Source organism: Nymphaea colorata, chromosome 6, assembly GCF_008831285.2.
Source record: "Nymphaea colorata isolate Beijing-Zhang1983 chromosome 6, ASM883128v2, whole genome shotgun sequence".
NCBI lineage: Eukaryota > Viridiplantae > Streptophyta > Magnoliopsida > Nymphaeales > Nymphaeaceae > Nymphaea > Nymphaea colorata.
This window is the reverse complement of record NC_045143.1, coordinates 23,235,685-23,251,263: the sequence shown is the minus strand read 5'-3', so window position 1 is coordinate 23,251,263 and position 15,579 is coordinate 23,235,685.

Sequence of the window (15,579 nt, the reverse complement as noted above, 5' to 3'; positions counted from 1 at the left end):
CGACAAGGATCGACACGTACAGGCGATACGGCTCAAGGAGAACGGATATGTACAACATCGACATAGTGCTTGGAACAACTTTTTTTCTCATGAACACGATCGTTCACGCGCGTGTGCGCGTGCTCCCCATTTTCATGTAGCATGATAATGTTGTCCACTCACGTGAAAAGACCACCACTCCTCACACTGCTGGAATGTCTATGAAAGACTGAACCGTCAATCAATTTGCTAAGAAACTTTTAAGGGAAATGACCTGCAAATGGGAATAAATAGCAACTAAAAATTAGCCTCCATTAAGAATAAAAGAAAACCACTTGAAATTCTCAAAACATTATAATTATTAGTTTACTGTCGTCCTTTTTACTGTTGCCCTCAAGCTAAAACATTGTACAATGGATTTCCATGTTACTCGCGTGATTATAACTTTGGATTCAAGTAACAGCTAAAATAAATTTAGTGGTTGAAAACATGTGACCATGCAATGGCGGAGCAAACTTTTTTTTTCGTGGAGCATTAAATATATAACTATCAAATTTTCAATTGACCGTAAATTTCAAAAAGGGATTCAATTAACTATAGCTGTACAAATTTATAATTGACTTCAAAAAATAAATAAAATAGATATAGTTCTGTACATATTTACAATTGACCCAAAAAAATCAAATAGCTATTTTTTACAAAAAAATAGACAAAAATTATAATTATAGACAAATTCACGTTTGATATCGCCGGCTCTTCATATTTTAGAAGCAGTGCATAATTAATTCATCAATGATGATGTCAAATGTGTCATTCTTAATGTAAGTAACTAAAACATCATTAACTCATTCATCTTCCATTTTATTGTGAACCCAAGTTTTGATATTGTTCAATGTTGAGAATAATCTTTCAACACTTGTTGTTGCAACTGGTAGAATTAATACCAACTTCATTAACAAATAAACTATATGAAATACTATATGCTTTCCCATTGTCACCATCATTTATGCAAGTTTTGCCAAAGAATTTAAATTTGAAAACTCAATACTGGCCTTTATATCTTTAATATGTACTTCCCATTAACTTCTAAGTCTGTTTAGATCTATTTTTTGAAAGTCTCTAGAATAAATCTCAACTGAACAAATCAACTTATTTACATCAAGAACCAAAAAAAAATCTTTGGGCTTAAACATATCATTGAAAGGGGTGGTATTTGAATTAGTGAAACGATTATTTAGTTCATGAATTTGTAAATCAACGATAACATAGAACACCTCAATACAATAATGATGTAACACGTTAACTTTTTAGATTTATGTCTTGGTCATCCTTGATGTGCATACATATCATCTAGTATAAGCATTAGAATGTTATATTTATTGCAAAATATAGAAATTGTATTCATAACATACTCCCAACCATCATCTTTCAAATCTTGAAGGTATTGTTTTGTTCTAGCAACTAAATTAATAGCATTAATAATATCTTAATCTTTAAGTCGAAGTGTTTATGAAAGTATTTCAATTATTCCCAAAACATTGTTCATCAAATGCAAGCCAGACACAATCTCAAAATCTTGCAATTTAGGTATCAATTCAACTGCTTCAAGTCTTCATGTATTTGTGTTGTTTATAACAAACTCCAATCCCTTAATTTACAGAAGGATACATGTTCATTAAACTGGTGGCCTTAGTCATATTTAAGATGAAAAATAAAGAAAAAGGAATTTTTACCAGTCAGCGGTCAATATGCCAACCGACAAATGAAATGCTCTTTTTCTTTGGCTAAAAATAAAATGTATCATTTTTCAAGTGGTTCTAGGACTGAAAAATAATTGTTTCAAAGTACAAGGAAAATCCAAATAGGCCCTACTGAACTCCGCACACAAATGGTTATACAAGCTCAAGATGTGGCGGAGATGGGGGCGATGGACCCCATTGATCACGAAGCTTCAAAAGTGCATAGTTATTGGAAGCCCATGCCATCATACATCGCATGGACCCATCAACAATGGTGGTTCGTAACGTTGAGTGAGAGCAGGTTTAGGTGATGAAAAGCAAAGCTCGATATTTGCTTTAGAAAATGAAGATGCCGTGCCTTCTGACAAGAGCAAGCATGAACGGCGGCCAGAGCAGTTGGATAGCTGACATATGCCACTCTTGAATTTGCACCAACTCAATTCGAATCGACTGATCCAAGCAGCCGATTCAAGCGAATTTTGCAACTTTGTTCCGAGGTATTTTTCTTTTCAAATTGATATTGCAAATGAGGATAGAAGCATACATTTTTAAGTAATTTATTTATTTTTATAACTTTTTTACAGGTCTTAGCATTCAAAATTCTTAATGGGAAACAGTTTTTTTCTTCTCGTGATAATGAAGTCATTATGTGTAGAAGATATAAATTATATACAGAAGAATCACTGTGTGCTCATTATAATGCAACGGACTGAGTTCTTCCCCCTTTTTTTGATGGAGATGACTGGGGTTAGGTCGAACATGATTACTCAGCTACCATTTATGCCCAGTCGAGCAGAGTACTTGTTGAGTACATGAAATACCACCAGTAGGCAACAACCCGTTCAACCATGCTAACTACCAAAGCAGCCATGGCTCAGTCACTTGTCTCTTGAAATTATGAACAGCAAAAGCAGACTGATGTTTCAACAATTTACATTTGGCCACCTGAAACCAACATCGAAAAGGGCAATTAAAGAAAATTTGTCAAACCTTCACTCTGTTTTAAGTTATATTATTAAAGTCATTTTGTAGTGCTTATAATCCTAATACTATTCCAAGCAAGGTCCAGCACTGCGGGTCCAAATATGTCGGATCAAAATTCAATTGGCAATAGTTATTAAGTGATTAATAAAACATCTAAGAACATATATATCATGCATGAGTTAACATTTTATCCGGATTTCATGCATGTTTTAGGTGATTTACGCGTATCTCATACATAATCATGCATACATACGCATTATATCATAGATTGCAGTGTTAAAAGGAAAATCTCTCCACAAATGAGCTTTTGGAAAGATGAACTTTCTGGTTCATAAAGGCTGCAGTGGGAAAGGGTTGACCGGTGAGCAGTATGTCGGCCAGCTGGGTCAAATCTTTAGCCCGTGAGTCCAGTCAAAGTAGTTGTGGTTTAGTCAAACTTAGGTGTAAGCAGCTTTCTATATGTGAATGCTTTTATAGAAGTGATCAATTTTGTTAAGCTTTTTTCTTCAAATTTTCACGGTATAAATGCGGTTTGCATTGTTTGCGATGTCAACTAATTGTACCATTCACCATATTCTGATTTATTGAATATTCACATACTAGACTTGAATGGGAATGAATAAGGTTCTATAATATATCGTGACTTTTAAAATTAATAAATGAATTCAATTCAAAATCAACCTTTAAATTCATAGCTGTATTCGAACTAAAATTCACTTTTGAATTCTAATAAAATATGTAAATAACCTTAATAATAAATTAATTACCTTCACTTTGTGGTTTACGATGGCAATAAACTATAATCTTTATGATAGGCTGATTGTAACCTGCAAGATAGTATCTTAAAAACTAAATTCCAAAATGCATTTATGGACATTAGATATAAACAAAAAAAGCTAACTAGCCATACTAATAATTATTATATAATCAGATAATACTTGACCGGAAACCCATTCGTTATGATAGTGCCTAAGAAAGTTTTACCCTCCTAGTTAGCCAAGGGTTTAAGGGGGGGGGGGGGGGGGGGGGGGGTCAGATAATACTTGACCGATGCTGTATATTGACCGATGCTGTATAACCAGGGAAACCCATTCGTTATGATAGCGCCTAAGAAAGTTTTACCCTCCTAGTTAGCCAAGGGTTTAACAACTTTTATCCTCCTAAGAAAGTTTTGGTCAGATAATACTTGACCGATGCTGTATAACCAGGGAAACCCATTCGTTCTTCTTGGATGTCCCTCAAGTAGTGAAATTGGTTTTCTTTCATCCACTTTTTGGTAGGCGAAAATACATACGCAGGCAGCCTCGATTCTGTTTGGGCTCTCTCACGATTTGATTTTTTGGTGAAAGGTGGTTATTTAATCCAAAAATGTAAGCTTCAATTGAAAACCTAGCATAGTAATGTCACTAGATCATCGGACCTATGGCGAGAGGGGACACGATAGTCGGCAAGAGGGGACACGACAGTCGGCGAGACGAGGCATTTGTGTATGGATCATTTGGTGGGCCGACATATGTCAATGAGGAAATTCAGACACTATGGCTATCTTAATGTAAATATCCGGTCAAGTGATTGCGTTTTGGGATATCATGTTATTTTATATGGTATGGAGAATTTTTATAATGTATAGATAATCGTACGCAATTTTGGATTCTTTGATGGGTTAAATCCATAATTGCTCATAATATAAAAGGGTAGTGGTTCTTGGGGTCGTGCACAAAAAGAGAGTTGGAACATCGCTTTCTAGGGTTGTCTCTTCTCCATTTGAGAGAAGCCGCACGCGCTCACACATAGACCTTGGAAGATCCTACTACGATATCACCGTCCAGTTGTTCAGATGGATTCAGGTACGCTTCCGCTACAATTAAAGTTTTCGATTAAGTGATTTATAATAAACAAGATCCTGCTTTATGGTATATTCGTTTGTCTTGTATATGCATGAGGAATTCTCCCAACAATTGGTATCAGAGCCTATGTTTATTGTTAAATCATTGGATTTTTGGGTTAATTGTTGAAGCATCCGAACAATTTTTGGATGAACTTTGTGAGTTCTTCCGTTTTTGGATCTTCTTCTTTCTTCGGTCGCAATACAATAATCAATGGTGTCTCTCCGATGATCCGCATCGGTGGATGAAGAGGGCACTAGTGCAATTGTCCCTTGCTAATGGGCGTGGGTGATGGAAGCAGTCGGGCTTCCGTTGCAGCCGTAGAAAGACGAACAGAGAGATAGCGACCACCTTCTGGTTGCTCTCTCGAGTTGGTCGCAGACACGCTTTCTCTCGTCTCTGCTCTCAGGCTGTCGCATGGTCGAGAGAATGTGAACGGTGGAATCGCTGCTGGAAATCGCTCACGCAGTAAGCGGTCAGACCCGGGTCGGGTCATGAAAGATCCGACCCGAATCCATAAGGTAACTGTTGCAGCCGAAAAGGAACATGGAGGGGCACGCCAAACGGTGAAACCGCTCGCGTCGGTAGGAAGTCAGACCCGGGTTGGGTCATGACAGACCTGACCTAGATCCATAAGAATAAAAAAAAAAGTTGTTGCCGCATGTAAGAATTTCGGATCTGGGTCGGGTCATGTCGGAACCGACCTGTATCCATACGATTTAAATATTGAAAATACGATTATTTCGAATCTGGGTCGGGTCGGGTCATGTCGGACCCGACCCGTATCCGTACGGTTTAAATTTTGAAAATACGATTTTTCGGATCCGGGTTAGGTCATGTCGGACCGACCCCTATCCATACTGTTTAATGAAAATATGGCTTTCGGATCAGGGTCGGGCCATGTCGGACCGACCCGTATCCATACAGTTTAAATTTTGAAAATACGGTTCATTTTATCAAACTGATTCTGAAGAGAATCGAACCGGTTCATTCGGTTTAATACCGATTCAATTTGATTCAGAACCAATTCGACTTTCCGGAACAGATTCAGTTGAAATTTAAAACGGTTCTTACCGATTCGGACCGTTTTCAGACCGGTTCAGTTGATTTTCACACCGATTCAGGACAAGTCCATGCCGGTTCATTCATATTTGAAACCAACTTTAGCCTTTTCAATCGGTTCAGTGGGTTTCAAAACCGATTGAGTCTATTTTTTGACCGGTTCGCCAATTTTTAAACCGGTTCAGCCCTATTTAGGGCCATGTGGGTGTTTTAGTTGCGGTTTAAGAACGATACGGGCCATTTTAAGACCAATTCAGTGGTTCTTGACTCATTAAGCACAATTATGGTACCAGTTTATAAAATCTTGGACTCTTTTGTAGGTGGACATTAGATGAATATTTGGACTATGAATTTGATGTGTGGTCATGTCTGTTGTTCAAAATGAGTAGATTTATACTTTATGTCGCTGTTGTAGGAATTTGCCTGTTTCGAACATTAGATGATAGTATACTTAAACCATGCAGGTAATGATCAACTCAAATGAAGATTGTTGCTTGGTCAGGTTTAGGCATAAAGGGCACGGAATATGTTATAATTCTTTAGGTTTCTATGTGAATAATGAGCCAATCCAAAGATGAGCTCATTATTTGATAGGGCTAATTATCTATATTCATTATCGACCAAGAATACCACTTGCAGTTAATATTTCAATCCAAAGATTGGATATTAATGTTATACTGATACTTTGTGATGTGATTTAGGCCATTGTGTTTAAATTCATTTATATTTGTTATTTCATCTATGTACATGTATTGATTGTCAGCATGTTTGGTATTTTTGTTCTTTGCACCGTGAGTTTTGCTTCCATGATATCTGCATCCAAAGTTAAATGGTTCAAATTTTAAGGATTGAAAAGAAACTGTTATAATTGTTCTGGGTTGCATGGACTTAGACATTGCATTTAGAGAGTCATCCCTACTTGAGTTAACAGATGAAAGTTTTCATGAGGACAAGCGAAACTTTGAACGGTGGGAGCGCTCAAACCGCATGTGTCTAATGATAATGAAGAAATCAATCCCAGAAAACTTTAGGGGCTCAATTAATCTCACTTTGGTTTGTTCTGAGGTTAATTTAATTTAAGTACCCAAATACACTTGGTGGGTAGATTCTAGTGCTACTACTCACATAAGTGTTTCTATGTAGAGCTGCTTAAATTACTGAATGCCAAATGATGCTAAATGATTCATCTATGTGGGCGATGGCAAGAAGACGAAGATTGAAGCCATAGCAGATTTTCAGTTATTGTTAAAGACTGGTTGTTATTCAAATTTGATAGAAACTTTTGTAGTGTCGTCTTTTAGACGAAATTTGATATTATTTCCTTACTAGACAAATTTAGTTATTCTTGTTCATTTGGAGGTAGTAAATTAAAGTTGTTTCTTCACTCAAATTTGATTGCCACTGGTTCTTTGTCAGGTAACGATAACCTCTATTTGATTGATATGGTTGCTTAATATCATCAAATTCTGCTATGTTGTGGCATAAGCGTTTAGGACATACCTCTGAAAAGATGATCAAAATGCTTATGTCGAATGAAATTCTTGAATCTCTTGATTTTGTAGACTTTACTGTTTGCATTGAATGTATAAAGGAAAAACGAACAAACATTAAGAAAACAGGTGCAAATAGAACTTTAGACGTCTTAGAACTGATTCATACAGATGTTTGTGGTTTATTCCCTTCGGCTTGTTGGAATGGACAACAATATTTTATCATATTTATAGACGACTATTCTCGTTATGGTTACCTGTATTTGATTCATGAGAAGTCTCAATCATTAAACCAGTAAGTCTTTCTTTGAAACGGAAAATGCCTCTTTCTTTGAGGATATTGAGTTTAGGAGAGGTGATAAGATTAGACGTATTGCCTTTGAAGAGAGACCCGAGTCTACTCAGACATATGTTGTAAGCAATGGTCAAGTCTTTATTACTGCCATTGTTCCATCAACATATTCAAAAGAAGGCAATGATGACGGCCTCCTTATTCAAACCACTGAAGAACAAACTCAACAACCTCAAGAAAATCAAGTGGAGGTGCCACTGAGGAGATCCACTAGAGAGATGAGAAAGGAGAAGTACAATTTCAAATGATTTTGTCTATCTCCAAGAACATGATGTTGATATGGGCTTAATGGAAGATGATCCTATTAACTTCCAGCAAGCGATAAAGAGTTCTGAATCTCATAAGTGGATAAATGTCATGAATGATGAAATCAAGTCTATGATGGATAATGACGTATGAGACGTTGTTCTCTTACCTGAAGGTGTGGAACCCATTGGTTGTAAATGGATATTTAAAACCAAAATGGATTCATTAGGAGACATCAAAATGTATAAGACACGTCTTGTTGCAAAGGGCTTTACTCAAAAGGAAGACATTGATTATATAGAGACTTTCTCTTCAGTTTCGTCGAAAGATTTTTTCAGGACCATAATGACACTTGTGGCTCATTTTTACTTAGAGTTGTATCAGATGGATGTAAAGACAGTGTTTTTAAATGGAGACATTGATGAAATGATATATATGGTGCAACTAGAAAACTTTGTTTCAGGAGATGCAAAGAAAATGGTCTGCAAACTGAAGAAATCCATCTATGGGCTAAAGCAAGCTTCCCGTCAGTGATATTACAAATTTCATCAGGTTATAGTTTCATTTAGTTTCGAGACTAATATGGTTGATGAATGTGTATACCAAAAGTTTAGTAGAGGTAAATTTATCTTTCTGATTTTGTATGTCGATGATATATTGCTGACAAGTAATGATGTAGGTATATTGCATGAAACTAGGAAATTTTTGTCAACAAAGTTTGACATGAAGGACCTTGATGACACATGTTTTGTATTGGGGGTCCAGATATTTCGAGATTTTTTTGGGATATTCTTGGATTATCACAAAAGACCTAGATTGATAAGGTGCTTCAGCGATATGACATAAAAGATTGTAAACCAGGAGATACTCCAGTTGCTAAAGGAGACAAGTTTAGTCTCAAACAGTGCCCTAAAAATGAACTCGAATTTAAAGAAATGAAAAAGATTCCCTATTCATCTGTTGTGGGAAGCCTTACGCATGCTTATGGTTGTACTCGTCCGGATATTGCATTTATTATTAGAATGTTAAGCATATACTTAAGTAATCCTAGTATGGATCATTGGAAAACAGCCAAAAAGGTATTGAGGTACTTACAAAGAACAAAAGATTTTATGCACACATACAAGAAGTCAGACCAGTTGGAGATCATTGGGTATTCAGATTCTGACTTTGCTGGGTGCCAAGACAATCGCAAGTCTACTTCAGGCTATGTATTTTTATTGGTTGGAGGAGCTATCTCATGGAAAAGTGTTAAACAGACACTAGTAGCTACCTTAACCATGACAGCAGAATTCATAGCATATTACGAGACATCCAATCATGCTTTGTGGTTGCAGAATTTTGTCACGGGGCTGCGCATTATGAATGGTGTAAAAAGACTAGTAAGGTTATTGTATGACAATAATTCAGCAGTCATGTACTCTAATAATAGCCGCAGTTTGTCAAAGTCGAAGTACATCGACATTAAGCCTGGGCATCGGGCCGGGCCGCTCAGCCCGGCTCGGGTCCTGCCCCTTTCCCCCGCCCTCCCGTCGCGCTCTGAGAGTTCGATGGAGGACGAGGGGGAGGAGACGGAGGAGGAAGGAGAGGGAGACGGAGGAGGAGGGAGAGGGAGCAGAGAGGGAGAGGGGAAGCGGAGAGGGAGGAGGAGAGGGGAGAGGGAGAGGGAGAGAGCTACAGGGAGGGAGAGGGGGAGCGGGAGCAGAGAGGGAGAGGGAGCAAAGAGGGAGAGGGTGGGGGAGGGGGAGCAGGAGTCGGGAGTGGAGAGGGAGAGCGGGGAGTCGGGAGTGGAGTGGAGAGGGAGGGGGAGCGAGAGTCGGGTCGGGTCGGGCCGGCCCGGCCCAGGCCAGGTTTTCCGCGGCCCAGACCCGGGTCCGATTGGGCCGGGCCGGGCCGCGCGGCCCGTTGCCTAGGCTTAATCGACATTAAGTTTTTGGCTATTAAAAAGAGGATACAGAATGGTCAGCTGTCTTTAGAGCATATTGGGACAAATTATATGATTGCAGATCCGCTTACTAAATGTTTAACACCTAAGGTCTTTCACGAACATGTTGTTCGTATGAGAGTTATATCATTGAATGATGTGCTGGTTTAGTGAGAGTTTATATTTTGTTTGCTCTTATATATAGACACATATTTTGAGTTTTCTGCAGAATGTAGTTTAAAGTTCTTTGGTAGCATTCTGTGTTTGTGTTTTTTATCTCCATAAGGTTTTAAAGTACGACCAGTTGAGAATAAACAAGTTGTAATCACATTACATGTAATTCTCATGCTATACATCCATACCAGATTTATGTCATTGATTATGTCAACATTTTTTTATCATTGAAGGTTTAACTAATTTTAATATAGCGAAAGTCGTTTTGGTTCTGTGTTGATATGATCATGGACGATGTTGGTGAAAATAACGTTTAATAAGATAGCAGTTATGGCTCTTAAGGTTTTTTATGTAATGTCTGAATGTATAAAGACATATTTGGCCCAAGTGGGAGATTATAAGCATCATTTGGTGGGCCGGCATATGTAAATGAGGAAATTCAGACACTATGGCTATCTTAATGTAAATATCTGGTTAAGTGATTGTGTTTTGGGATATCACGTCATTTTATATGGTATGAGGTATTTTTATAATGTATAGATACATGTACGTAATTTCAGATTCTTTGATAGGTTGAATCCGTAATTGCTCATAATATAAAAGGACACTGGTCTTTGTGGTCATGTACAGAAAGAGAGTTGAAACATTACTTTATAGGGTTGTCTCTTTCTCATCTGAGAGAAGCCGCACATGCTCACGCATAGATTCTGGAAGATCCTACTGCGATATCACCGTACAGTTGTTCAGATGGATTCAAGTACGCTTTCGCTATAGTTAAAGTTTTCGATTAATTGATTTAACATAAATAAGATCCTCCTTTAGGGCATATTCGTTTGTTTTGTATATGCATGAGGAAATCTCCCAACAATTTGTGGTTCACGAATCGGGAGTACTCCTGGAGAACCAGATTGACTTCTTCCTCATTCCGAAGCTCAATAAATATGGAAAGGAATGGAAAGAATGGTGAAGCTTGGGAAGGCTCAGATTTGCCATTGCCTCATAAGCTCTTTGAAAGCAGTTTCGTAGTTGCAAATGACCTAACCAGATATGCCAATGAGCATCCAATGGCTGTCCACAGGAAAGGCTCTGACATTTTTCGGTACGCAACATAACATCATGGATGACTATCTTCACTCGCTTCTTTGCCTCCGCTTCCTTCGTACATTCAAATGCCTCATCGTTTCTTTCTTCAGAATCTCTTGAAATGATGGCCACTCAAAATGCTTTGCCCCCATCTGTCTCCATTTAGCTATAGGCCTAGCATGCACAAGTAATCTCTCCGAGAGTCTCTGGCCCTGTGGTTGGAGATGGAGCGACAACACTTCGATGGGTAAAGCTACATCATGGTAGTAAACCCTAATATGAATGAAAGAGAGAGGCTTTTTTTAGGCTGGTTCTAATAGAGTGGTTAGAATGTGTTTGAATTGACCGATTAGAAGATTTGCTGATTCGCAACATGTCCAAATAATGGAATCAAATATATTTATTCATATTATTTGCATTGGTACGTTTTGTCTTCTGTCTTCCTTTGATTCATATATACAGCTTCACAAGCTTTGGATTAGTCTAAAAAATGAACCGCAAGCCCCTGATCTACAAACATCATTGCATGTATAATTATAAGGTCAAGACATAGCACAACTCCTTGTGAAGTCAAAAGGTTTAATTATGTCATAGCCTCATAGGTACTCCTTAATCATTTCAGTAAATGAGAATATACTTTGACTGTGACATCCAGCTTCACATTGATAAATCACATGAAAGAACCTAAAGCCACATGTAGTAGATTTGTCCATGTGTGTGTGTGCCACCATGAGCAGAATAGTCAGCTATAACTAGTTACATGGTGAAAAAATGATCTGCTTACCTTTTAACTTTCTCATGTTCAGAAGAGAAAGATGATCATGCTACACGTACAGTTGCATAATTCAGAATTATGAAATGGAAGGTCGTAAAGGTGGTGAAATAAATATTTCATCATTTCACTACTCAAATATTGCAAATGCTATTACAGAACATATTTAAGTTAGAGAGAGGGAGAGATGGGGAGAGAGAAGAAAAAGATGAAGAAACTCCATTAGAGTATTATCCGATACCTCAATTACGGCCCGTTTGATGGCCTAGACATACACTGTTCACCCGGAATTAAAATTCGAAATTTCAAGTAGATTCCATAAATCTCGTCCTGCCAGAGGGGTGGGTCGATTATCTAGGGACAAAAAAAAGCAACCATTGTAACGTTGACGCTGCAATGTTGGCAACCGATGCTGCATCGTTCGAGAAGCCACGTGAAAACTAGAAATAAACCAGATAAAAATTCGAGAGTTAGAGAGAGAGAGAGTGAGAGAGAGACGTGGTAGCAGGGCCGCCACCGGCGACTGGAAAACTGAAAACGTCAGAAAGCACCATTGACTGCCATCAATGCTGACAACACCGAGAGAGAGAGAGAGAGAGAGAGAGAGAGAGAGAGGCCGATGCCGACATCGACGGTTCACGGTGAAAAGAGAAGATGACACAACGGATAGGAGAGAGAGAGAGAAACGGTCGATGCAAATGAAAAAGAATTACGTCGAACGGCTTTAACTGTTGTTTATGGAAAACTTCAATGCCCCATGATTTCTTAGAGATTTTCAAAAGCGCATGGTGTCTATTTAAAAAATTATTTTTACGCCCCATTACTTTTTAGATTTTTCAACAATATTGTTAATCCTTTATAAAACTGTGTACAAATAACCCATGGCCTTAAGAAAATTTAAAAAAACAATGTTAAATTTCGACATGTTCCTTCTAATAAGTCCATGAGCATCAAACATTGAAACTTGATTCAGGGAAACCTGGTCTACATAAAACAAACAAGAGGCCGTTTTGGAAAATGTCATCCAGCAATTTTAGAACTAGTATTCTAGAACTTGCGTTCCAAAATCTTAATTATGAGGAGCAACAGGAGAGCAAATTATTACTAAGGCTGCGTTTGATTGCAAAGAAGAATTTAACGTGATAAATTTATCACGGTAAATTTTTGTAGAAAAAAATACAGGATGAAATTTAACTCTCTTTTGATTTGAGGTCCTGTTTGATGCACATGAATAATTTAACTTGATAAATTTAACTACGTTTGATGCACAAAATAACAAAATTAGGAGACTTTTTTCATAACTCAATGTTTCTTGCAACAATCACACCATCCTTTGTCACTTGAGGCTAGCCAAAGCAATTCACAAAGAACAGACATTTCATATCTGAAATGTTGATAGAGCTGCAGCAGGGATGTTAAAATGTGGACCAATAACCAATAGCAGAAGATATCCGACAATTCTCTAAGAAAAAACTTCTCTCAGGCATCGTATCAAATACTTGACGCGCAGAAGAAATCATACCAGATCCGCAGTACACATGACCCTTCGTGGTGTCTATGAACACATCCATATCCAACTCATTTCTCAATCAAGGTTAAGTTTACTCAAGAATCACCTCACAGTTTTAGAGCAATCAAAGAGAATGAGAGAAATATCTCCGTGAGACACTCACTTTTGACAATGTTGAAGGATACTCCCCTGTAACCAGAGCAGGGACCAGAGCAGGGACGAGTGAAGAAGGGAGAAGAAGCATGAAGAAGATGTTGAAGAAAGACACCTCCAAAAATAGGCCGACAGCAGAAGAGGCACCAGATCAGCAGCTCCAAGCAGCGAAGTCCATCTCAGTCGAATGTCGTCCATCAACGGGACCAAGGGCACCTGCAACAAGCTCTCGCTGGGGAGAAATAGATCGCTCGACATCAACGGGACCAAGGGCAGTGTTCGAGCTACCAGATGAACGATGATGGGCTTCATCGACGTCCGAGAATGCTATGGAGGCAACGACGGAGAGGCAGTGACTCGTCAGTGTTTCCGCAGCTCCGACGGTGGGGCGAGGAATGCCGTCACTGTATTTGGGTTTTCTTGAACAGAAAAGGGGCGTGAGAGGACAACCTCGAGCGGCTGAAAGTTCACCCGCTGTGAGATCGGATTTTCAAGCAGGTGGACTTTCACCCGCTTGCTTTTACGAGAAACGGGTGAAAGTTCACCACGTTTGATATGTAGGGAGTACGGCGGGTGAAATTTACCCGCCCGTACAGTTTTTTCTCTCTCATCTCCATTTATCTCTGCAATCAAACTCTTTTATCTCTGTAATCAAACTCAACCGGAATGAAAAGATAGAAATATACATTTAAGCATGTATCTTAACCTTTGTTATAAATCGCTAGTTACAGTGGTCAACTTTCTCGTTGACTGGAGTCTCCAATGAGACTAGTACGGATGGATAGGGATAAGCTTTCCACTGATACTCACTGTACTGAAATTGGATTATGTGTGGCCAAGAATTGGCCGGTGGAAGTCTAATTACTTTAAAGAATTTTTGGATCTTAAATACAGTTTTTAAGTACTGGTGAACTGTTTGTTCAAAAATGTGGGTACTCTTAAGGAATTTGAGTACAAATTAATGGGTGGATCAGTGAATTGATGAATCAGAGGATTAATGATCCTAAACAAGATTAAGATGTACTTAATTATGACTTAACTACAGAGTAATCTTAATTACTCCAAGTTTAAAACTAATCTATAAATCAAAGCTACTAAAAATCTTTAAGTTTAAAAGTAAAAAGTCTGAAGATTATGGATAAAAATTGAAAAAAAACAGGAATAAAGAGGAGGTCGAGCTCCATCATGCATTTGTGAGAAAGGGAGAGATAAAGGGAGACAAGAGTTAGGAAGAAGGTTTTGGCTAAGAGAGGAAGAGAAGCCGGTGCCTTAGGAATAGTAGTCTGACAGCTTTTGGAAGCTTAAATCGTTTAAAATTAAAGTCTATTTCAGCTATGGTGCCACTGAGGTTTTTCTTTTTGCTTCCAAAATTGGTTTTCATTCATTTAATGTATAATTTATATCACATTATAGGAATCATACATTTTTTTAGTTTTCTATAAATTGACATCTTTTGTTTGACAAAAAACCACATGGATGGGGATATTTTACCCTCAACCACCCAGTTTGTGAAATAGCCCTTTACGACTTGATGTTTGATAAATTGACCGTTCGGGACATGTTCTACGTGTCTGAAAAAGTAGACAGCCCAGACAGTTTTGGAATTGCACAATCTGCTTTGTGGTAGCTGCCTACGACCGGTCCTGCAGCCTACTTGGCTAGGCCATAGGCAGCACGTGGCCAATCACCACCGCTGGCTATAAGCTCCGTATATTTATGACTTCCTAAGGTGCACTCATGCTCGTTGTCTTGTTTGGGGTTTGTTGTGTGCTCATGAGCAAAACGGAAAGATTATTTCTGTCATTTTTGCTCCTACCTGTGCAATTGGAGGATTAGTCGAACATCCGACCCTTAATATAGAAGCACCAATGGGTGTCGTTTGACCACTGAAGTGTATCATCAAGAAATGTTATAGTGATCCTCCTGAACTAAGGCAAAGATTGAGATTATATCTATAGCAATGACTTGTTCGTGCTATTTATATATGCATCATATAATATCGTAAGTGGTTATACTTTGGAAATTAGGTGGACGTTGGAATCATGGACTGGTGCAATTGTGATATATAGGTGAATTGGACAGCTGTAAAAAGCCTAATGGGCTGCATATGTGCAGATACAGACTTAATTGTGGCTACGTGGTTATGATTTCAAGCAGAGTCTAATTGTGTGTGTGTGTGTGTGTGTTTTGTTAGTTTCATTAATTATATGATGTTGATAAGCTGA